Source organism: Aythya marila (genome assembly GCF_965140915.1).
Source record: "Aythya marila genome assembly, chromosome: 4".
In the NCBI taxonomy this organism is placed as follows: domain Eukaryota; kingdom Metazoa; phylum Chordata; class Aves; order Anseriformes; family Anatidae; genus Aythya; species Aythya marila.
Window position 1 is genome coordinate 45318545 of NC_139045.1, and position 25632 is coordinate 45344176.

Consider the following 25632-nt stretch of genomic DNA (forward strand, 5'->3'; position numbering starts at 1 on the left):
CAGCAGTAGAGCGATGTGCTTAGTAAAGATAAACACAGTGCTTTTAGATTTTGGACAGCTGCAGCAAAAGAATATTCTGAATCCAAGTTGTCTGCCTGGCGTTTAAAACTTGGTCATCTGAAAGTCATTAATTATGGAATTAATAGAAACATGTCAATTTGGGAAAAAAATCTGTCTTTTCTCCCCCCACCCACTGCTTGTCTAGACTCAGCTCTGTCCTTCCACACAATCTCACTACTGTTATGCGAGAGCCTTTTCTTCCAAATAGGCTGGAGTCTGGGACGGCCTTTGTGCATTTCCCAGCCTCGGTGACCCTTCATCTCATTTCAAATCTCAAATAAAAACAACTCCTTTTCTCCTCCTCTCCCTATACATTTTAATGTCTCTCTTCCGCTGTTCTGATTTAACTCTTGACTGTAATATTCCCAAACAAAACCTTCATTAAGATAGACTCCAAAGCTGAATGCAGGAAGGACCTGTTTGAACAAGTAGTTTCTGTCTGGGCAAGATTGTTCTCTACCATATATTTACAACTGTTTCAACCAGTCTGCTTTTAAGTATCTACAGCTAATTAGATTCTGAATATTAGATTTTCTCCAAGATTATCCTTGAGAGCTGTAAGACTTACCATAGGAGAGATTTTCCTAGTAAAATCTATTTTTTTTCTTAGCTGGTACGTACGTAACTATAATCCCAAATATGTTTCAGGTCTCTTTTCTGCAATTGTACTGCCGTAGAGCCTGTGAGCACACTTGAAATCTCTTTGGCATCTGCCTAGAAGAAAGGTTTCATTACAGGTAAGGAGCCAAAATCACTTTCTTTCTCAGAGTGGCATTCAGCCTCATCAGATGTTTGTAGCTCTGTCCCTTGATTGTCATTTAGCTGAAAAATATAAAAATGGCTAACATTTTGAAAGGGATTTGTGCATGAAGCTGCCAAACTTCAGACACCATTGTTGAGTGCTTTTGGAAAATAGGTTCCTGTTTGGGCACCAGAACTGGGAGACGCCCAGAATTAATTGTCACTTTTGAAAATCCCAGACATTCACTGCACTTAAATCTTGATCCTTCTCAGAGATTTAATCTTTCTTGTATGTATTTCTTTTTGCTGCTTCTTTCTCAGCCACTCATTTCAGTTGTTTAGGATCTTCCCGATACTGCAAGGACAACACATCACAGAGTCTAAGTAAAAAAGAAGGTGCTTTGCTGACCAAGAACTTGTGTGTGAATTGCCCTAAGATGCAGCTCAGTTAGGCTTTCCTTTTTCTTTAAACAGTTTTTGTTAGTTGCAAAATGTGCATGGTTAGACTTAGTCTTCCTCTAAACTGACCTTTAAAAGTACACTGGAGCATGCTAAACAATTTTTGACTCCCCAGTTACCCATGAGCATGAGATTAAGGGAGGGTGCTGGTTTAGGTACAGGTTTTGTCCTGATACATAGCCAAGGTGTGGCCAGACATGTCCCAAACCAGGAACATGGAGGTGCTCTTGACTCCCCCAGTTGAGACATACAGAAAGGCACACCTGTTTATTAAGGAGGTTTCAACAAGAAGAACAAATAATGTGATTTGGCATCTTTTTTTCTAGGCAATGATGTACTATGCTATGCAAAAGCACTGAGTAAATGATGCAAGGGTTTGAGGTGGAATAATTGGAGTATATTTATTTGCCAGACACTCTGTGCAGAAGTTAAAGTTTTGTAGATGTGGCTAGCATGGAAACTTCCTCTGAACAGCTAAGGAAAAAGTCACGCTCTGGAATCTATTAAGTTAAGTGCTGGCATTGTCAGTCTTCCCGGTAAATATACATAGCGTTCACAATAAATGACAGAAATACCACCCTGACAAAAGCCATTGCGTTTTTCCACAGTGGAGACAGTCCAAGGCGTCAGTCTTTGTGCACAATGTGTCGTCTTTCTTTTAGTCAGTGATATAAGAAGTCTCTAAAGCTACAGCAACGCTTTTCATGTATTTGCATCCCTGTAAAATGCATAGTAGGTAAAGATGGAAATCATATTTTCCATTGATCCTAAGCTCCAAGTTTCCTTGTTCGAGATGGTTAATTAAAAAAAAAAATAAAAATTAAATAGTCTAATGAGATAATCGTTACGGTATTCACACGCATTTACAAGGCTAAGGAAAACAGTGTCCCAAACAGATGCTTATTAGTAGGATAAAGAACAAAGAACTAAATCTTGTTTAGAGGAAAGTAAATTACAATCAAATTTGCAGTCTTTTAAGAGAGGTGACTTTTGGGGGAGGAGGCTGCTTTATTCAGAGACATCGTAGTACAAGAAGGTAATATTGCCTTATTACGTAGGCTGGGCTTTAACGCATCTGTAAGTCCTGTCTAACTCATTACATTTACCCCAAGCAATAATGTGTCTTTGCAAAAAAACATTTCCCTACAAAGAGACCTTTCTATGCCCCATTTTCAAACAAGGTAAAAAAAGATTCTATAGTAACTTATCAGCTATAAATTGACCTGAAGCACAGAAGCAGAGTTTGGGGATAAAATCTACTGCAGATCATGAACATCCTTTAAAAAATAAAAATAAAAAATCTCTTGGTAAGAGACTAACCCATAGAATGAGGAGGTGGGCTCTTGCTGTGGAAATGTATAAATGTAGAGACCAAAATGAGCTTTCTTCTTGTTAGTGAGGTGTGTAACAATATAGTGAGTTCACCTTAAAATGTAAATAGATAGTTATCAACTTAAGAAACTTGTATTACAAGAAAACAGTATTTAAATTACATAACTAACATCTCAGATTACTGTAGTCTCTTAAAATGTTAATTAGCTCTACCATTCATTCTTACATTTATTATGACTTACACAAAGTCAGTGACACTATTACTTATGGCAGACTCATTTTCATATTGAGCCCTTAATACTGCCGTTAGCACAAAGGAATTTGTACTTAATGACGAAACACTCACGGCAAAGCATTTTATTTGCTCTCAAGTAATCATTTCCACACAAATGTCTCAGGAGAAAAATAAACACCTCCTCTTGACCATCATTCTGAAAGAAGTTGGTGGGAAATAAGTGAAACGGGGGTGTTTTTGGCACCTGAGCTGCTGGTCTGTCACGCTACCTGAGAGGAGCCCGCCATGAGGCACCTCAGAGGCGCTCCAAGATGGCTCCAGCCACCAACCTCGCCCTCAGCACAGGTCAAGAAGGCAGCTTTCTGAGGGAACTTCACCTCCCCGAGCAGGCCTTCTCTCCAGAATATGTCTGATGTGCTAAAAAAGGAACGGCCATGTTGGAAAACTGGGCCTAATCTTATTTTTTTTATTTTTATTTTTTTTTTGACCAATTTAGCTATGCTGGAGCTGATGGTCGGCTCCCTCCTTTCACCTTCCCTTCGCTACCCCCAGAGCCTACAGGACGCGTCGAGCAACAGCACTGCCATTTTATGGACCAGAACCGAGGTAACTGTTAAAAAATAAAAAAAATAATAAAATAAAAAAGGAGGGGGGGGGGGGGCAGAGAAGGGCAGCTGGGGCCAAGCGCAGGTTGCCGTTAGCGGCGCCACGGCTGCGCCAGTCCTCAGGTTACCTCCTGCGTGAGCCTGTGCGAGCAGCTCCCCGCCGCCTCGGGGGCGTGAGGGAAGGAGGGCGGCGGCCGGCGGCGGGCAGCGCTGAAGGGAGGAGAAGAGAAGGAGGAGGAGGAGGAGGAGGAGAAGAAGAAGAAGGGAGGAGCGTGGCCGTGCCCGCCCCTCAGCGCCGTGAGGGAGCGGGGCGCCGCGGGAGGAGATGCTGCTGCTGCTGCTGCGCCCTGCCGGCCTCCCCCCGCTGCCTCCCCGCCGCCGCCGGCCGCACGGCTCCGCCAGCGCTGCTGAGGGCTCCTCGCCTCCGACGCCCTGAAGGCGGCCGGTAAGTGCGCGGCCCCGTGAGGAGGAGGAGGAAGGCTGCGCAAAGCTCGGCGGGCTCCGAGTCCCAGCCCCACTCGCTTTGAGGGCCCCGGGAGGAGAAAAGGGGCCGGGAAGGGGGGCAGCCCCGCTGCAAGGCAAGGGGTCGCTTGTGGCTCCCCTAGCGCTTGCGGAGGGGCAGGAGCGGGGCTTAACCTGCCGGTCGGCGGAGGTTTCGCTGGCTCCTTATCGCCCGGCAATCGGCGGCCACCTCCGCAAACCGCAGGGTAATCTCTTCGCCTGCTGGAGATGGTGTCATGCTCCTCAAATTGCACGTTTGGAACAACAAAGGCGGTGACTTCATAGCGAGCCGCCGGGAGCTGCTCCCCCGTACCCCTCCCGCGTGGTGGGGAAACGTTTGGGAACCGGTTTGGTTCTGGAGGTGGGATGTGAAGCGAGTGTGGGACGGGGAAACTGTGAAGGTGGTTGTGGGAATCCGTGTCTGGGCGCCTCAGTGAGGCGCGGGATGAGGAGGAGGGAGGCTGGAAGCCCTCGTGGAAGGAGCTAGCAGGGGCTGGAGCCCGCACGGGTGCATGAAGCCTCTTCAGAGGGAAAGGAGCACGTTTGGTGGGCCTGGGTCCGAGCCCACAGCTTTCCTCGGGGTCTGATCATCAGGTGGGAAGGCCGGCACTGAACGTGTAAGTCCTTAACGCGTCTTGGTTCCAGCTCGTTCCTTTGGGCGCAGGCTGGTGGAGTGAGGGTTGTGGAGAAGGCTCGCTGACTGTGGTCAGCCTGAGCATCGGGCCTCTTCTGGCACTGCCAGTCCGTCTCTGGATGTCTTGAGACACGTTTTAAAGAGGTTTCGGCAAGAGTTGGGATCAGCCAGTACAGAGACACAAGTAGGAAAACAACGTGAGCATTTGGGGTTCTTGTGCAAGAAGTACCGATGAGGAAAGAGTAAATCTGGTCTTAGAATCTTTTGTTTGGTAGCGCGGTTACAACAGATTTTGCTACCACTCCTAGCGCTATCAAACATGCCTATCTGTTCAGCTTTCACACTGGGCATTTGTATGGCAGCTGGAGTGCCTCTTTTCCTACCAGCAAGTGTGTCTCTCCATAAACAGCCTTTATATGTGAGCATTATTTTAATGGAAGAAAAGAACGACAACGAGAGAGAAATTATACACTGAAGTTAGACTGTAGGGTTTCGTTACTCATTATTTAACCCAGCAGTCTTCTCTGATGACTAGGAAAGTACATGAATTCCCCCTGTAATGAGATGTTTCTCTCACTGTTGCCTGATAAAAAACAAACCTTGTGTATGTAAGGGGTTTTGTACTGATACTTTTCTGTTTTTACTGTTGCTCTGAATACATAGGGTGCATTATAAACTCCACGGGGAAAGTATTTGTACATTAATATCTTTGTATTTCTTTAAATGTGCCTTTGCGTGGCCTAGTTGAGCCTGACGTGTGTAAGGCACCGAAGGGTCTGTGTTTATATTTCAGCCGCTTTAGGGTGATCTGTAGATTTTTTAGTGGAAGGTATGCTTTTGAATATACAAATCACGTTGGAGGATTGGGGTTAAAAAGTTACCAGATGGAAGAGGAGACAGGCTGTATCACAGAGTGCTGTTAGAACAGCTTAATTAAAAAAGTCTAATAGTGCTGACACGGTTGTTGAGAAGAGCTGGAGGCTGAGAGCCACAAGCTCGAGGACACTCAAGTGGATGGAGGAGTGTGTGGCACTGGGAAGCATCCAGGGGACGAGGATGGGCTGAGTGTGAAAGGAGGATTGAGTGCACAGCATGTGTTTTCAGCAGGGAGGCAGGCTGTGTGGAGAAGGTGGGATTTAGTAGTTTGTTCACAGCTTCACAGACCCCTGGAAGTACAAACGTGCCACGATATGGATGAATTCTTAATAAACACTGCAACAGGACATCTACAGCCGTGATAACTTGTGCATAGCGTTGCTATTTTGCATGCCCCCCTGTGCAGAAGCCTAGGTGAGGGAGGAGATTCCTTCCCCTGGGGGAGTTGTCAGGGCACCGGTGTTGCGTTTGCCCATTCAGTGGGAGGGAAGGTGGTGTGTTTGCCTGCCTTGTTTTGCTGTTTTTCCTTTAGAGGGGGATTTCTCAGCCATATGCTTCTTGGAAATACAGGTTAAGTATCGCACCAAAGGACTGCAAGTTGAAACACACAGCGTTTTATCAGTTGACTCACTTAAAAGCACAGCAAAGCAAGTATTTTAACTTGAACAAGTAGAACAGGAGACAGATCTGAAATACATTGGCACATAGCTGTTTTCCTTCCAACCCAGTATGGGTCTGAGAAATAATAATTAGCAGTTGTGTAGCACAATAAATCTTCAAAGTGCCTTCAAATCTTAATCAGCAAACCCTAATAACATGCTGTTCCTGCAAGAAAGGTAAGTAATTAGGCAGATAGAATGGGACTGGGCAGATTCTTCAGCGGAATCTATTGTTGGAGCTCCAGTCGCTTGGACAAAGCTCTTCTTTATCACCCAAGCCTTTGAATACTGCTGTGCATTAAATGTCCTCAAATATTTACATGTTAAAATAGCCAACTGCATGGCCTGGGGATCTGGTTGAGATAAGAGATAGTCACCCTCTTGCTTGAGATCTCTGCAGTTGCGGAGACCTTGGTCCGAAGAGTCTCCCCAGTGCTTGTTCCAGAGCACCTGTCAAGATTTGGTCACTCGAACAAGAGTGGCGTCAGAACTTTAAGGGAAATGGATTTTATTTTGAAGAGCTTTCCTGTTTACCCATGCACCAAGCCTAGGACTTCGCAGTGTTGATGATAGTGGTAAAATTGGAAGTGATTTCCCCAGCACTTTAAATAAGTGAGCCTGTAAGCATTGGTCTGGCTACCACATTTTAGAAGTGTGAGAAAGTGTTGGTTAGCTGCCTGATGCTGTCAGTCACCTTTCCCTGCTTACACAAACACTGGCTAGAATTTCGCTGTTTTAAAATGAGCTGGTCAGTGAAACAAAGAGACTCAAGTCCTGAAGTGGTGTGTCATGGTGCAGGAAATATCTGTGAGTAGTTGCCCTAAGCTGTCACTTTCCGTGGGACAAGCTCGGATGGAAAGCAATGAATACCAGAGTAAGTTAATGTAGTATGTCGCCAGTTAAGTATTAATGAAATCTGTGCATCTGTAAAGAAGGGTGGAACTTCTGAAAGCAGTGTTTCCCAGCCCCACCTCCTCCTGAAGTGTAGAGGAGGAAGCTGGTGTTTACAGATGGGAAGGGCAGAAGACGACTCTTTGGTGCCGTTTTTATTTTGTCCAAGCTTCTCTTTTGTGCCAGTTAAATACCTGGTGAGCGAGTAGGCATATTCTTTGTGCATCATTATCTATTAAAATGCCTTCATAAAAGGCAATTGAGTAGTCTGCCTTGGGACAATGATATGCTGGGTGAATTTGAAATCCAATTGCCAGGATAGAGATCTGCTCCACTTAGCTTATGAAACTCCTTAGGAAAAGAAACAGAGGTGAGAAGACTTTGTTCTTAGGGTTTCATTTGTTGTTCTTCATCTTTTATGTGTAAATTTATAATGTCACACCAGCAAGCCACAGAAATGTCTGCGAGAAGTATGTCAAGCACCGCAGGAGACGTAATATCGAAACTGCTGATTTTTGGTTGCTGGTATTTGGAGGGATTACTAGAGTTTTTGCAGGACATTTAGTGTCATTAAGGATTTGTAGGTAATATTGTAATGGCAGATTTCAAATTAGGTGTCACGTCAGCTAATTGTACCTGTTTCAAACAGTTTATTGTCAGCATAGATGAGATGGGGCACTTGGAAAAGAGAGGGAGGTTTTACCTTCCATTTCACAGCTGGAAGCAAAGCACAGAGAGAAAGGAACTGATGTAAAAATGACAGGGAAGTGCAGAAATTGTGATTTAATCACAAACTTCTTAGTGCCCTTGTCCAGTGCTTGGGCTAGCCTCTCAGAAAACACCCGTCACATTTTCTGTAGACTCTCAGGTAAAAAGACTTTAGGCTTGTGTGCGCTTCTGCTTTGTTTGGGGAAGGACGTGTTTGGGGATGGGGAGTATTCTCTTAGCTCTGAATGAATTGTGTTTTTTTCTTGCGAAATTGTCTTAGTCAAGAACATTAGTCTGTACCCATGGGAGAAATGTGGGAGTGAACTTCCTATAGAGCTTGCTGAAGTTCTTGAAAATGAACGTGAAAATGGTCTTCATGTTGTATCAACATCTGCCTGTGTGTGGTGCAGGTGCTTGGTTTCAGGCACGCATATGAGGAAGTTTCTTAAAAGTGGCATCTCTGAAGTCTGTTTCATTCAGGAAAAAAAAAAAAAAGTATCTTGAGCTGAAATACTACCTGGGTGACTATTCTTTCTTGATTGTGCTGTTGCAGATGCATACATGCGCTGTAATCTTGAAATTGATGCTGAGTTTAAGAGGGAAAATTCCAAACCTATTTAACTCTTTGCTCTTTCCCAAGTGAGAGGACTTCAATACAAGTTCTCTACTACCTTTCCAGGATATACCGTTTAGTTTTGTTGCTCTTTTTTTGGAGGGAAAGCTGTTGGATCATGCAGTTTTTTTAACGGTAGAATATTCTCTTCATTACAGTTGATGCAAAACACTGGATAACTCAGTGGAAACACCAAGTTCTCTCCAGTTTACTATCCTGTATCTCAAAAGCTGTGTGTGTGTGTACATATATGTAGTTGTAGGTAGGTACAGGTGATGTTCTGTCCAAGTCCAATGACAGCAGTCTTCCCAGCACATTCCAGGATATCCTTGTACGTCAGAATCTTAACACCACGGCTGTTTGCTGTGCAAAACAAAAGGTACGAGTTCATTGTAATGCTGTAGTTAGGCCAGGGTACTGCAGAAACCGTTTGATATGCTGTTGACTTTGTTGCTATTTCAGAATCAGCACTAAAAGGCATGAAAAGTTGATTATGTAAATAATATTTATAGCCAAGTGGCATGCTTCGAGATGTAAGCATCTGTGAGTTCATGTCCATTCTGTAGTCTTTCTTGATTCTTCTTTGTGTGATGTGCTCAGGTAGAGGGCAGGCCCTCAAAGCTTTTACAGGAGGAAAAAAAAGGAACCGAATATAAAGGCTTTCTAAGTTATTACTAAGTACAGGCACAATGTGACTTATCTCATTATCACAAGGGTTATAGATGCTCTTGTTTTCAGCTCCTTGTTTGTGCAGGGGAATTGGTTCCTAGTGATTAATTTTATGTTCCAGATGATGTTTATTTCCCTCTTTATTATTAGCTTTTTCAGCATCTCAATGGTGTGTGTAGGCTGGCTACTGGATCTTTAGTTTTTCATGTAAAGGGTAACCTGTGCCGCCGGCGGTCCCAGAGTTTTTGTGGGGTCACCAAGGAAAGGTAAAGGGACCGGACTCATAAAGCCATGTCTGCTATCCCAAAAGCCTGTAGGATGTTGCTGTTGAAATGTTCGCTACAACATTTCTGACTTAGCAACTGCCTTGGTGCTAAGCGTGTCGAAACCTTCTTGATGGGGCTTTTGAGTTTTTCTGCTTACCGCTTCTGTAGTTGAATTTTAAAACATTAAATGGATTAGAGGGGACTAAATTGAAGATTGAAGCTTACTTAAGCTGTTACAAATGTCTGTGTTCATGCTTCCCAACAAAGTCTCGCCTGGTTTAAATGATGAAAGATTTCAGCTTGCATGTTGCCTGAAGTTATGAAGGCATGAAAAAATGAAGTATTTAGATCTTTTTTTTCCCATGTCATGTCTGGGTAGTTGAACACTGTAGCAGTCTTATTCCTGGAGATTGCTCATCATGATAGCAGTGCAGTAAGGGATCTTGCTGTTTCTCGATCTCCTCTGTTGTTGCAATTTATGGAGTGCAACAATTGATAATTACTGCCTACCCATTTAGTGTTTCAATGAAGAATTACAGAATGGAGAAGGAATGGATGTATCGCTTTTAGTGTCTTTCCCATATAACCAGTAAGTGGAAGATCCCATCCTAGTGCTTAGGATTACGGTCAGTGAAATAATAGCTCCCTTTTCACAGGTCTGAGCCAAGCTGTATTTGCCACCAGTGAGTTAACGGGGAGTCTGAGTGCCAGGCAAGCAAGCGTTTGATGCAGTGGTGCGAGCACTACTTCCATTCTTCATTTGGCATGTCAGTGAGTATCAGCACGCGTGTCCCTTGGAGTGAGTCTCTGCAGTACACACCACTGGCTGGACAACTGTGCTGTTTGGGTTATGTGGAGTTGTCCCTCCAGCAGCCTCATTGCAGAGCATTTGTCACTTCCTTACCTGGTGTGTTTCACCAGGTAGTAAATGATGTTTTCTCCTGCGGGGGTCTCTTTATGGTAATTCTTTCAAACATCTTAGTATATTTCAAATATTGTTTTATGTTTGAGGTATATTTTCTTGCTTGTCATTCTGAAGCACATTTTCTTTTGTTTTATGCAAGGCTCAAAAACAGATTTATTTTCATTAATTTGGCTTCAGAACAAGTCAGCATATTGATAAGCGTTAGAAATCTGTAGATAGAGTAGCAGCAAAAGATGATAACACATCTAACTAATTAGAGGATATCTCATGACCTAGAAGGCCTAGCATGTGAAAATAGCACTAGAAAAACAGTATTTTTGGGCAGTGCACACAGCTTTAAAAATAAATAAATAAATAAATAAATGCTTCTGTCCTTCTTCTTCTGGGATGCTGGGGCATCTTTATTTCTCTCTGGTCTAGGTTATGCGCCTTACCAAAATGTCCCTGTCGTCTCGTATAAGCGGTGGAGGCCTCTGCCAGGTGAGGTTTCTCCTTGATAAAGGTTGGGGTGAGGTTTCACACCTTCAAACTTGCAAGTATTTGCGGGTCTGCCACTTGCTGAGAGCTGTTATACTTTATTCCTTTTCAGCCAGGAGGTTGCTCAAACTCCCAGAACAGAGACATTTGCCTGGGAAGTCTGCTGTAGTGATACACTTACTAGGATCTGCAACTGTAACTGTTAGAGGAAACAGCAAAACCTTACAGTTCTGTTTCCTCTGTGACATTTCTTCTCCTCTTTAGCTGGCAAATGCAAGTGCTTAAGAACAAGAACCTTAAATTTTGAACCGTTCAACTTTTCAGCGTGCCCTGTCATCGCAATCCCTTCAATGACCTTAATAATGAATTTAAAGATTGTCTGATGACAAAGATTGCTCGCTGGCAGTGATCAAAGTGTGTTTCATCAGCTGTAGAGCCTCATTTATTGAGTGGCTTTGCAGTGAGGCTGTCATGTGTGGAGCAGCCAAATCAGCCTGAAGCTTAGAAACGAATTAGTGGCGTAGCTTTGTAAAGTTGTTCCATGTCTAGTTAAAACGTGTGTGCTGTTGGTGATTGTTGCAAGACGATCATCTTGTATGTAAAAGAAAAACGTAAGCCTGATTTTTTGGTTGTTCTGTCACAGAATGCTAAAGAAACCCCTCAAATGGTTTCCATTATCATTTTGTTATTTTACTTGCTTGTGTCCTCTTGAGCAGAATGGAAAATATTTTCTATGCTGGAGGATCGTTTGATTTGTCAGGTAGTGCACACAGCCAGGAGAAAACATTTTCTCTTATTTTCAGTGGCTGCAGATGTTTGTGGCTGAGTGGCCACTAAAAGCCAGGTGACCACAGGGCATTCCAGGTACTTCAAAACCCTTGGCATGTTTTTCTCTAGTGAAATTTGATTTTCTCTAGTGGAATTTGAGAACGTGAGTTAGTGTCTTCACAGCAAACAAGAAAATGCTCTGTGCAGGACTGAATTACAGCTGTGTTACAGGACCAGAGAGCCCTGTGTCCTAATAGTGTAAATGTGTTCAGAAAGGGATTAGACAAATCGACAGGACATAGGCCATTAGTGGCTCTGTGACTTGGCTGTGCCACTCAAACCTCGATGCATCCAAAGAGTACAAACACTGGGAGCTGTCAAGCTGCAGTTAGTTCCTGCGTGGTTGTTCATGGTTTTTGTCTGGGAATCCTTACGGACACCTGAAGGAGCAGTGAAATGACAGGTGGTTGAGTAATCAAGGGAGTTAGCTGTCACGCACACAGCTTTGTAGAGTGAAAGCAATTGGTCAGGAAGAGAGGAGGAAAAAAGACAGGAACACCCCGGTGCTATCACTGAGCATCTCTTGCATTATTAGGTGGTGTTAAAGAGGAAGGTGAAACTGGAAGCTCTCACTGCTTGACATAATAATGAAACAGTTTTGGCAAATCTATTCAAGTATGAATCGTTCAGTCACCGCAAAGTGTTAAGGAACACGGTACTGATGTGTATGCTGGTGGATACACGCACGTATTGAAGTGTACCTATGGCTTTTAAGATGGTTTCCCTTACATAGTAAGTGTTAAAAGGTCATTTTTTATGGTAATTGAGTTCTAGGTAGATATGAGTTAGAAAATACTGGATGCTAAGGTGTTTTTTATTGTTTGTTTTTTTTTTTTTAACCAACTTCAGATAAATTAACAATCACCATCTGAAGAAAGTAAACTTGCAGGTATGCTTTTAAATGTTGTATTCCTAATAGCAAAAAAAAAAAAAAAAAAAAAAGATAGAGCTACGAAATGTAGCGTAACAGAGTTGGGCCTTTTATACCTCATTAGATGCTTACGTTGAGGGAGAGGTATTAAACATTCACGCAAAAAGTAACTCTTGAAGAATAAAATGCAGTGGAATGTTAAAACAAGCACTGTGTGCAGACAGGTGTCACTTTGCACAGTAGCAGTGCAAATCCTGAAGTTCTAAATCTCACCTGCGCAGCTAGGCTTAGTTGGGTTGGGTACGTGGGCATTTCTGCCCTACACAGTTGTTCTGTGCAGACCTGAAAGCAGAAAAAGAGAAATTTGAGTAGTAATTGGAAGAACAGGAGTATTAAGCAAGCAAGCAAATAAAACAACGTGTGGGGTTGTAAATTGGTTGATTTCTTCTACGGATGAGAAACATGTTCATGAAGAACTGACGGGCAGTCTGTAATGATAAAAGGCATTCTTTCTGTTCTTGCTTGCCTCAACATCAGATGTTATTTTCTGTTGGCACTAGTACATGTGCAGTTTGCTGTGTGTGCTCTTTTGCCTTGCGTGCTGAAATAAGCATATAACAGTCAAAAAGAGGATTTCTTAACTCAAACCTCCTAGTTATGTGATGCTGTCAGGCAGTGACAGGTTCTTTGTCTTTCAGCACTGAGTATTAAACAGCCAAACAGAACAAACAAATTGAATTTAATTTGCTATGTGGAATTTTCCCTGGTGCTTGCATACTACGGAATATACTTTGCAGTATTACAGAAAATATTTTTTCTGCTTGACGTTAACTCGATTCTTTGATATATGCATTAATTCTCGCTGATTCTGTCCCACCCATTGCTTTTGCTTTGAGAATATTAAAGAATTGAAGATCACAGAATTTGACTTGTCACCGTAATGTGAACTGTAACTTGGGAAGTCTGCTGATAATGCAAAATGGGCTGTTTCTGCTTCCCTTTTCAGTGGTTTTGAAGAAGTGGAAGAGAAACCATTGCCTGTCTAGACTTCAATAATTTCTATATACATTTACTTTTTATGCAGACAGCGTTCATTTAGAGGCTTATGATGTTTTTTCAATGATATACTATGAAGAGAGTTTATTTTAAAAACAAGGTTCGGGGAGAGGCTGTTGTGCCAACAAGTAAAATGCATTTAATAGGAGTGATTGCATTTAGTTCTGGAGCCCCGGGATATATTATCTATAAACTGTCCCCAGTGAATTTTTCTTCTGGTGCAGAAGTGAGATTTTCCTGTGTGACAAAAGCTGTAGTTAGTGAGCAGCAGCCTCTTTAAGGCAGAGCAGCTGTAAATTGCGTGTGAATTTCAGGTGGGAAAAGTTTGGGTTTCCTTCTTCCTTTTTCTTGGCCCCAGCTGCCAGCTGGAGCTGCTGGGGTTTTCATTGCCTGTGTATATACACTGGGATGTAGCACGCAGAGTGAACTCTTACAGCCAGTTTTACAGAAGTGTGATTATTATGGAAGACCACTGAAAAATGGAAGGGGTTGCTGATCAGCATGATAAGAGGTGAAGTCAAAGTTAGTGCCAGCTGTCTTCAGTTAACATTTCTGCCAAAACTCAAAATTTTCATCGCTGCCTTCTAAAATGCAGGCTGTGAATTGTTGCAAGCAATCATTTCACCCAGCAGGACTAGGGTAATATTCTGCCTACAGGTAAGTGGATGAAAAATGGGCAGTAATGTAAACCAAATCATGAAAATGCTACCAAAGGACTTGAGGAAGAAATAATTTCTTATGTAATTGATTAGTAATGATAGTAACGATCCACAGAGTATCTTAGGTTGGCTAGCAAGACCTGGCAACTCTAGCAATTCATTTTTTTATTTATTTATGATTTCCAATACCCTTAACTGCTCCCTTGCCTCTAAGTTGGGTATCTTCCTCGGCTAAAACAGTTTGTGTACGTACTCATGCAAACACACTTTCTCACTGTCCTGCTTCTCTTTACCAGCTGATGAGATCTTGACTGTGTCTTGTGTTCCTCTGCACAGTGAGGAACCTACAGATTATTCCTCCTTATAGACTGAGAAAGTATTACGTTCTTCAACTTTTGTAAGATTTCCCTTCTCAAAATTTGGCCTTTCCCTTCCTGTTGGCTTTGGTTTTCTCCGTGCCTCCTTTTGTTAATATCAGTGTGGGGGGTTCTGTAAGTGGTGAACTTTTGATGCTTCTCGCTGGTTATCTTGTTCTACTTTTTCTCAGTTCAGTATATGCAGTCTGAGGTTAACCTATACAAGTGGAGCAGTTTTTGTTTATTTGTTACAAAAATCTTGAGAGGGTGTGAAGAAGTGGAAATAGGTTCTTATTCAAGTATCTGTGATTGCAGATAAGTGATGGCTTCCCGTGTATAAAATGAGGCTATTGCTGTTTTTCATTAGTACGTTTAGTCTGATAATTAATTAAGAGCGGTAACAGGCATGGCACAGCAGAGATTTTGCCAACTCCTGTAATGTGCTCATCGATGGAGTGGTGCTATTTAGGGCTTGGGCTTCTCTTTGGTTTTTAGGTCTCTGGAGGGAATTTGCTGGATATTAGGAGAACTTAAACTGCGTCTTTTGGCTAGGCATAAATTCCATAACGCTTTATGCTTGGAGCTAAATGGAAGACTTTATAAGGCAGGCCTGACAGTATGGCATAAAAAGTAGGTGTTGGAGAAAAAGGGCTTGGAAGAAGAAGGCAGTGTAACTACTTTCTAGACCAAGAACTTGGTGCAGGTGATGGTTGCGTTTCTTCTCTGGAGTTTAAAAAGATGATCAAAAAATATCAATTAATGGCAGGAATGGATGCCTTCCAGTGTTACAACTTGCAAAAGACAGAAAATGAAGAAAGAAAACGAACCTAATTAATGAGTTTAAGCACGCACAACTGATGTGTTTAATGTGGGGAAAAAATGCTATTTTTTTTCCATTCAATTTTTTAATTTCTCTTTTGTATCCATTGAACTCTGGACTTTTAGTGAGTATCACAATTCTGATAATGGTGGCTTTACAGTTTATTCCACTTGCCTTCCAGAGTTAATGACAGAAGCAGTATTTAGCTTGGATGTGTGAAGGAGCTAATTGGAGCTGAAGACATCGTTTATTTCCTTAGCGCGTTTGAGTTTTATATGCTCTAATGAGGGGATTTTTCAGGCTTTTCTACTGCTGTGGTCTGACTGTTCCTTCTGGTGATTTCTCAGGTGTAGCATGGTATTTGGGATGGCTGGAAGCTTAATATTGAACTCAGTGTTTACTGGGCGCCAGAAGGAGAGGGAGCTCCAGTTCAGGTGGCCTTGGGGGCACCCATTCCCACTTCGTTGGTATATGCCAGCATATGTCGGAGTGCCACGGGCTCTCCAGTCTGCACAGTTGTTCTTATCCAATACCACCATAGCCATCAGTTAACTAACTTCATTCTTATCATTCTTCTTTTCCCAACTTCAGAATATTCAAAACTTCTGGAAGTGCTTTTCCAGTTTGATAACTCATCATTAAAATTCAGTATTTTATGAACAAAGTTTGTAGGCATTGCAGGAAGGAAAAAATAGGATTGTTATGGAACTTGTATCCATTCATGGAAGTGATGAAAGCTGGGAAGAAGTTTGTTGTATACAGGCCATTTTGTGTTAGATTTGAGCTCTTACATTTTGGAAGAATGATTTTATTTTATTGCCTCAATGTGGTGTTTTTGCTTATTTTAGTTCCTCTGGTTAGTGTTTTCTTGGCTCTCTGTGAGTGAAAGGGTTGGGCTTGCGCTGCTGAACATGGAATTACCACAAAGCTTTAGAAGACAGCAGAATTTGTTGCATTCTTTAACTGGCCTAACTCTCCGTGGTCTAGCTGCATCAATAAGGAAATGCCAGTAATGTTATATTATCCTTCTCTTCTCATTTCAGTTCATCCCTCACAGGGCTGTGGGTTCAGAGGTTCCTACAGCCTCCTGCTCACTTCCATTCCAGCACGGCGAGCGCACTTTGCACGTGGGCATTGTGAACATAGATCCCCAGTCTGACTTGCTCTCTGCTTCTGCTCAGAGGAATATTGTTAAATGAGAAGGAAGATGATGCTGGCACTTGCATTCCTCTCACGGTTTGTAGGCCTGCAGAGGAAAAGTTTCTGCTAGCTTGTCCTTGTTATGCAGCCAAGGGTGTAATATGGCTCTTTGTCCTGTAACTCTCCTAGTATGAATGAATTTATCATCCAGACAAAGCAGCACTTCCTGAACTCTGCTTTTTGGTGACAGGGCTTGGCGTTGTGTAATGGGAGGAGGTGCTGCTATCTTGTTTTTCCTGTTCCTTGGCAGTGCCACCTTCTGTGGCTTGTTCTGTCCTGTAATCTCACCAAGTACCAAAGCACCGAGGAGCGCAGCAGGTGGCTGGATGGGGTGCAGAACGAAATCAGATGTGTGGTGCTGCGGACTGGTGGTGGCTTTGGGCAGCCTGCCTTGCGTGGAAGATCTAGTGAAGACTCCTGTAAATCACCCCTGCAGCTATTGCACTTTCCATCAGCTGATACCGAAGCTCGTGTTCTTTGTGGCGAGCATCCCTTTTGTGCTCTGAAACCCACTGAATATTTTGGCGCTGTAACCATCTGCTTGGTAAGGGTTTGAAGCTGGGCAGCAGTAACGGTTGGAGGAGTCTCTTATGAAAGAAGCAATGTCGTGTCCTGTCTGAAAGAAAAGCACTAATAATCACATCACCGTTGAGGGCAGTTAAGACCTGAAGAATGTCATGGCTGTAGGACTAAATAAATTAAGCACAGCACCTTAATTTGAGATGAATCAGAAACTGGGCGTGTGTTGGAAATTTGTTCAAGGGGCAGTATAGTCAATTTAATAGCTGTTAAGTCGTGAACAGCATATTGAATCATATAATTGGATATTTTTCCGAAATGCAATAGGCAGAGTGACAGGCTGAGGGACTCTCATTTCCTGATCATGTTCCTGTTAGCTTGTGTAATTCTGGTACAAAGCCCTATGTGGTGTGTCAATTCATGTTTTAGAGCAAGATCGTGATTTCCTAACCATAGGCGTTCCAAGTCTTCAAGTGGCTTTGTCTACTAATTAATCTGGAGCTAAAACCTCCTAATTGCAGGATTTAAACTAGACAGTATAAGCTGCTCGGGAAGCTTTTGGCTTCCATGGAGGTACCTTTAAAAAGCAGGCATCCATGACCAAAAAACCAACCAGCACAAGCAGATGTTTCTGAGTTTGGGGAACTCCTGTAATGAAGTGGTAAGGAGTAATAGCCTTCCTATAAAGATCAGCTGCCTTATCTTGCCTAACGTCTCTGTTTGACAGCATGAAAGAACATGCTGCATGTGGACTGCCCTCTTCCAGATATTTTTGACACACTGCACAATTTGTGTGCTGGATAGGGAGTAGGTGTGCAGAGCATACGTACCCCCATAGTCCTAACTTTTCTTGTGTGCATGGGAATGGAAGAAAATGCAGAAAGAAGGTATCTGCAGTCTACAAGAATAAGTGATAACCCTCGTTGTTGTGGTCTGTATGCTTACACATGCAGCTGGGAGGCAGAAGGAATCTCCACGTTTGTGCTGCATGCATCTGAATCAGAGCATGAGGATCTTCTGTATTATCCTGTCCTTTCCTTGTTGGTTTCACCAAATAATGTTTAAGATAGGTAATGTGCAGACCTCTTTGGCAGCTCACCCAAATTCTATATTACATTGGCAGACGGTCACTCAAGGGGTGGAAAAATGCCATGTAGCCCTGTACAAGGACAATGTCGATGACTTTCAGCAGACTGTTTCTCATTGTGGCTTCATTTCATGAAGGGAAAACATCTTTTACATCACGCTAACAGGTGCTAAGTGCTTTCAAGAAGTAGTCGTTACAGAACTTTATTTTATGGAAAAGCTGGTCACTGATGGAGAGCAGTTTTCTGTATAGGACATGTCTAGAGAGAGCTGACAAACCCCATTGAAGTGCTTCTGTAGGAATGTCCCTACCCTGTGAAACGTGTCAGTGTTGTACCTGCAGTACCACGCATGTGGAGCCAGGCTGGTTTCTGGGCAGATGGAAGTCTGTTCCTGCCGTTGCAGCCCATCTGCCGGTACCAAATCTGTTTGGACAAATGCTTACAGAAACTTACTTTAAAGCTTCCTTGGCCAAAACCCTTAATAGGCTTTAGAGGCCCTGTCATTTGGCTTTCAGGTAGTCCACGTTTACTGCTAGAAATAAATGAGTGTTCCTGCTGCTCTGCAACTCCGTTTGTCCTTCAGGGCTTTTCTCCTCTCCTGGAAGGGAAACTTACCAATGGATTTTCTGGTGTATATGAAGAACATATGTGTAGGCAAATGCACATATACAATTTGTATAGGTGTGTGGTAATGTAATGCACTCACACCCACATGTGTATGTGCACATCCATGCTCTCTCATGGGTATGTATCCTTAAAAACACACGCTTCCTGAAGGCTGATGTAAAGAAAGCCAGGTATGTAATCGCACTTTCCAGTGCTTCCTATTTCCTTAGAATCAGTCTGCCTTCGTTTGAGGAAACTGTGATGAAGCAGCAGCTTATCAGCTGTCATCCTTCTAATTGCTCTGTGCAGGACCATCACTCCATGGACCCATGAAAAGCAGCCAGCAGCTTGTCTGCATCCCTGCTGCTCCCTTGGAGTGCGCACGTTTCTCGGTGAGGTCTCAGTAAGAGGATGGGCTATCATCAGATACATCTGCTTTGAAGAGGGAGTTTGCTTGAAGTTGCTTTTCACTTGGAAGTGGCTGAAATCATGTTAAACAGTCGGTGATTTTCCCTCTGCAGCCCTCTGCCACTTCAATTTCTTGAGCAGAAATCTTTGCATAGATTTTAATGTGTGTCGGGGGAGCATAGATCATATCTCTTAAATTGTATTTTGGGCATATCAAAAGCATATAGCTGATGTCTTGTGATACCATATCTTCATTCTTACTCCTACCTAAGGATGCTGCATACCAAGTTCAGTTTTTCTGAGAGCAAAAGGTCTCTTCCTGCTGTAGAAGAGCGAAGAAAATGCTGCGCTCTTTGAGGAAGACTTGATATTTGCTACTGATCTTGAATTGGTTCAATTTAAGTAGAAAAAGGACCTCCCAGCCTGTGCATTGGTCCTAAAAAATGCTGTTGTTCTTGTGTATACAGCTCTTGACAGCTGAAACATAGGCTTCTGTTCTGTCTTGTCTGTTTTTCAGGGTAGAAATTGAGCCTTTCACAATGAGAATTAGTCATCTCTTGTGTGAGTAATAGCTTTATTCCCAGACAGGTGAGTTCACAGATAAGGTATCTGTGGTGTCATCTAGCTGCAGACCTCGTAATGCTCTAGCATTCCTTGTGCCGTGTGGCACTGCAGTTTCTTTTCCAGAAATGAAGCATGAAATTGTAACTGTCTGGAAAGGTAGCAGTGTTGTGTTTCTTTTTTTCCTGCTGCAAGTCCTGGGATTCTCTGGTGGTTGCCTGTGTTTGGGCAGTATAAGCAGCCACTTAGAGAAGCTGCCATTTCTGGGAAGTTGGGAGTGTTACTCCCTTGAGCATCAAAGACAGAAGAAAAGGTGCAAGGTAGGCCCTACAGATAGTTAGGACAGATAATCTGCTGGCTGCCAGAGATTTATCCTGGCTGAACACACAAGCTGTGTTCCCTGCTAGCAGATCACTAGTTGGAGTATGCAAGTGTGCTGACTGCAAACTAAAAACACAGCAGAGTTGTTCCTCAAATCAGCATATTTCTCACATGAGTACCATACCATAGATTCTTCTTACTAGGGAGAAACTGACCGGTCACATGCATGACACTAACAGGGCTTTTTGCTCATATACCCCCCTTCCTCCATGGGGCTAAAAATATGAAAAACAGAGCGAACCCTGCAGCTCAACCATCATGACAGCAGCAAAGGAAAGCGATTTGTTGAAGGATTGGACTTGAATATATAGGATTCAAGTCTGGTTTTGAAATAACACGTCTGGGGGGGAGTCTTCATACTTGTTAAGATGATTTTGAATTTAACAGCAATTTCCAAATACTGCTACAATCTTAATGATTGTCTTACTAAAGTTGGTGAGAATTATTTTATTTTTTTTCTCAATATTTTATCATCTCAGTTTCATGATATATTTACACCTATTTGAAAGTCAGCCATTTTCTTGGGGGGGGGGAAATGTAAATCTTCCTGAACTGAACTTTCTTTTTGTAATGCTGCATCCAAGAAATTTGAGGACTCCTACTCTTTTGGCAAGATCTGTGCCTAGGTTCCTGCTGATCCAGTCACGCTGCCTTCATTTCCACTCATTATTGCCTTACTGCAAGGGATGTTGCGCTGAGAAGGGATAGTTATAAAGCAAGGTATCGTTCTCTGTTACTGAGAAGGGAAAGATTAATATCTAACAGAATCTGAACCCAGCGGTACTAGAGACTGTATCTAGTGTGTTGCAGTCGGCATCGCCTCATCACCACAGGAGAGAGCTTAGTTGTGAAACAGTATTTCAGCGGTGTGTGCGCCACTGTTGCTGCTTCTCCAGCCAGAGCTCACGTTCCTGCTTTGCTTGCAGGAAGAGCTGCAAGTGCACAAGGACAGGCTTCAGTCCCGACCTTTTTGTAGCACGTGAGGAATGTGCAGCTCTTCGCACAGCAGCAGGGGAGCTGGAGGTGCCATTCGCAGGTGGTGTCAGCATGGTCTGGCTTAGGTGCGGTGACAGCGCCTGTCACCAAGGCAGACCTGACCACGGCGGTGTCATCCCTGAAGATATATCATCCGAAGAGCCTGACTGCCTCTGTGCACCAGGAAGAGCAGCATGGAGGGAAGGCATCTTCACTGAGACTGCTGCACCTCCTGGGATTGGTTTGAGTGGAGGAATGTGGCAGCGCATCGCTGCCTCAGGAAATTAGGCTTTCAAGAGCACGGCGTGTTTGCTTGCGATTATTTTGTGTCGGTGGAAGAGTTTCATCTGTTGTGTGAATAGGGGTGCTCGGGGTTCATCTGTTACTTGAGAAGTGTTGATGTTAACCAGCTGTCTTTGCAGCCCTGAAATTTCTGCTTTTTCCCTTTAAAAAAGTTTGTATTAGTCACAAGTACTCCGTCACTACTTAGCAATTAAAATGAAAGTAGTGAGCCGGAGAGACGCAGCAAGGAGACGTGCCTATCCGAGGTGGAGCTGATCAGCAGCAAAATAAGGGAGTTACCCAAGGATCTTACACTGACAATTAAACCAAGAGAGGGATACGAGAGTCATGCCCTGATTTATGTGGATTATGCTTACTTTGTAGTGATAATTATACGCTATTCTGAATAGAATTTTAATATCAGATGTGAAACATCAGCTACCCTGCTGTATAAGAGAACATTTTGCAGTTGCCTAGAAAACATGACTTTCATGATGATTATTATATATGTTTTGGACTGGATTTACTAGTTTGCCTTACATGAGACCTCAGATAAACAAGTTTATCTGGTTCTGGTGATAGAGAGACAGAAAAGCCAGGGAGGGAGCACATTGTCAGCAATAACCCTTGCTCGTCTTCCATTGCGAATTCGCTCTGGTGCCGAAAGCTGATTTCTTTCCACCTTCCAGGAAAAAAAGCAAACACTTCTCAACTAAAATAAGCTATGCTTGCCCTGGAGGTGCAAGCCAAGATGATAAATAAGTCACATTCCTTTGTCTTCCAGACACTGGAATACGAGACTGAGTTAGTTAAGGCTTCGCAAGGAAATGCTAACATCTCAGCTGTTAGTGTGTGGGAGCAGCACCGTGTAGCTTGAACAGCAGTGTCCTGGGCTTCAGGCAGTGCGCAGCTTCTGTCGTAGTCTTTGTTTTACCACAACTTTCAGTTAGTTTCTTCTCCTTTAATTCAGAGGTGTAAGCTCCAGGATGAAGCAGTCAGTTCGAAGAGGAGATGCAACTCTCAAGAAACTTTCTCGATAAAAATGTGAGGCCCAGAAGTACGGGAGTGTTTTGCTGGTATTTTGTCCTGTCTGCCTGCAGGAGAGAGGAGAAGACAAAAGGAAAAACAGGAATGGAAGCAGCTGAGCTCTGCCAAAAGTGGAGCAGAGGAAAAAGGTTCAGAGGTAGTAATGCTGGTCTCTAGTGGCATCTCCAGAATAAAGAATGAGTGCTCAGATTGTATTTTTATCAGGTAACCGATTGAATGAAAGGCATCAAGAAGCATATTTGGTCTCAAACTTTGATTCACATGATTTCCAATACTTGTTTAGAGACCTAACAAAACTTGAAACAAAAAAAAAAGTGAGGGCTAAAGGGGGAGGAGGAGGGATTTGCATCTTGCAGGGCTCTTCTCCATTTTTGCCCCCTCTTCATATCTGTAGGAGAAGTGAAAAAAGTGGATGTGGTACAGGGCTGGTTTCTTTATTCTTTAATAGATAAATAATACTAATTTGCAATAAGTATCATCACTTCAGGATTCTAAAAAAAAATTATATATAAACGCAGCTGACTTGATTAGCTCATATATTTACCCTGACTGCATGCTTGACTTGAATATTTGCAAATGTTACTTTATTTTGTGGGCAGTCTATGCAAATCGGACCCGCAGCTAAGGTTTCAAAGAGTATTGAAGCAAAAGCTTTCGAACTAGGCTCCAGGGTTCTGTACTTAAGCAGAGTTTCAGCAACAGTGTTATTGGGGATAAACTAATTGATAGATGCATTCCAGGTCTTCTTCGGGATGTAAGATGTGGGGCAATGCAAATAAATAGGATGGGTGCCAGCGTTCTGAAATTACAGGGCATGGTAATGACTCGAGGTGCTTAGGCTCTGTAATGGGAGAGGTCAGACTTTCCAAGCTGTCCTGGTCCAGCTCCAGTGCAGTTTCACTGGGATTTGTGAACATGGAGTGCTTCTAGAAAGCACTTGACATGCGGCAAGTGCTCAATAAAGCAGCGGTTTATTTTTAGGCAGCTGACTGTGGTTTTAGAGATTCTCATTTTAAGAGGTGGTTGTTGGTGTTTTTTTTGACAGAAGTACACGATATGGTCTCGTTAAGTCTGCTTCTGCTTTCAAACATTTGAATCGACAAAAGAGAAGTTGATAAAGGGCTCCCTGCTTATCTGTGAAGAGAAAAACGCCCCTCAGAAAAGGCTGTTTTCACCAAAATAACTTTTTTTTTTTTTTTAATTGGATTTTTACAGAGCCTTCTTCTGACCTCTTTGGTCTGTTTCAGATTTTGTCAGAGGAGTAAAACAAATAGCAGAGTACAATGGTTTTCAGCCTTTTTTTTTTTTCACTCTTTGTAGCACATCTTCCAAACTACAGTGAGCGTAAGCGGAGCAGCTGTTCCCGACGTTTCTTGGCAGTGCAGTCTGATGAGATACCAAACAGGAATGAGGTAGCTGCAGGCGTCTTGGGGAGCTGAGGCCGTTCGAGCAGAGGTTTTGACTTGGAGTTTGGGTTCTGAATTTGCAACATCGGGAAAAGCGCTGATGTGGAAGGCGAGGTCAAAAGCAAACAACGCGTGGTGTTAAAAACAAAACACGCAGGAGTTGAACAAAGGCTGAGTTGAAGCAGTTCAACCCTTTAAGTTTAATGCTTGTGTAGGAGCTTTGACCAAAATACTGCTTCTCTAGTCTTTATTAAACACAGTTATTGCAATAGCTTCTGAATACTTCAAGTGGCAAGAGCTCAGTAAAGGCAGGAAAGATTAGGCCATTCAGCTGCGCCTGATTCTCAGCTGCTGTTGGGGAGCTTCCATCCCAAATTTCAAACGAATTCCAGCTCCAATTTCAAAGGTGTGAGGAAAACCTCAGTGGTGGGGGAACATGAGGATCTGGAGCACCTCTGCGGCACGCACAAATGATCAAAAAGCAAATTGTCTTAAATTTGAAAAGCAGCAGGATGACAACTCAGCGGATACGTGGCCGAGGGGAGGTTTGGCAGCGTGGCTTGGCGTGGGGGCTGCTCTCACTGCCCATCTCTACACAGGCGGCGGAGCACAGGGGCGAGGAGGTTCCCTAGCTGACTTTACAGGGAAGAGACAGAGCTGCTCATCCCACTCATCAGGGAGTGGATAAGCCGTCTGCCTTGCAGGGAGGAGCTGGCAGCTGGCCCCGGTGAGGTAAACAGGCTTTTTAAAGGAAGTGTTTGAGATCTGGGAGAGGCCTTTGGCCCAAGCTGCATTCTTTCTTGGAACTGTGCTGCCTGCATGGCTTAGGGCAGAATGGTGTGGAGGGTGAGAAACTGCACTCAGGGCTTGTTGATACAAATGATTTACACCTGAATTTACTCTCTTGTCCTGAAGCAAAAAAAAAAAAAAAAAAAAAAAAGGCAGCCTCCGCATGGTGCAACTCCTTTCCTGTGGAAATTACCCTCTTGTATGGTCAAGAAGTAAGTTCTGGAGCAAGCAACTTGCAAGTAACGTGTGTGCACACTTCTCCAGTGTCACCTCTTCTCGTGTGCCCGCCGTCTCCCTGCACTATGTTGCACTTCCAGCAGCATGCATGGCACCTCACACGTGTTGCTGGGACCTCGCATGGTTTTGGGGTGGGTGTAGGATCCACGCCTGCCTGGTTCACACAGAGTTCATAGCACTGAGCCCTTTGACGTGCCTGGGGATCACAGCTGTGCCCCGATTTCTCACCTGGGGAAGAGAACTTTCCGGGTGCAGCTGGATGCTTTTTGCTAGTCCTCCTGATAGTCTGAAAAACACAATGACTGAAGGAGGTGAAGGCAGCAGTCTGAACAGTTTGATAGGGATTTTTACAAAAGCTTTGTATGATTTGCCCCTGTATAAGTGACTCGATGGTGTCAGCGTGTTGCGGTGTATCAGAACTTAGAGGCATTGCCCTAAACGAAAAGGTTATGAGTGTATTGAGCACTCAGCACTCCAGCTTTCGTATTCGCAACAGGCTGGACACTATTGCAGGGCCCTAGAATCTGAGGAGGCAGCAAATTTGGAAGAACTGTGCACTGTACAGCTTACCACTCCTACAAATTGCCTCTTTCTCCTCATGTAAAATCCACAGAGAGTGCAGGATTACGGTGCACAGCGCCTGCAGAGAATAGAAAATGCAGTTTCAGACAGTGTTTTCTTCTGGTCATTTCCAGGGTAACCGAAGACCATAAATAGGTCAGCACAAACTTGAAGGAAACGGCAGAAATCACAACATCATTTCCTTATTCTTTCTGAGGACTATTAGGGTCAAGTCACCACTATGATTTTAGATTTCATTGCCTTGCAATATGAGCGAACAGCTTTGGGAGTTCTCAGGCCCACAGGAATAATGGCAGCTGGACCAAGTCCA

The 25632-nt window shown here is 43.3% G+C and overlaps 1 protein-coding gene across 4 annotated transcripts in view; it reads left to right on the forward strand.

Moving 5' to 3' along the window:
* The first annotated feature begins 3631 nt into the window (after positions 1 to 3631).
* PTPN13 (protein tyrosine phosphatase non-receptor type 13) overlaps positions 3632 to 25632 on the forward strand; it is a 109217-nt gene continuing 87216 nt past the window's right edge. For all 4 annotated transcript variants that reach the window (XM_082759001.1, XM_082759002.1, XM_082759003.1 and 1 more), the window contains exon 1: positions 3632 to 3877. The gene's annotated coding sequence lies outside the window, so the exon portion shown is untranslated. The remainder of the gene's footprint in view (positions 3878 to 25632) is intronic.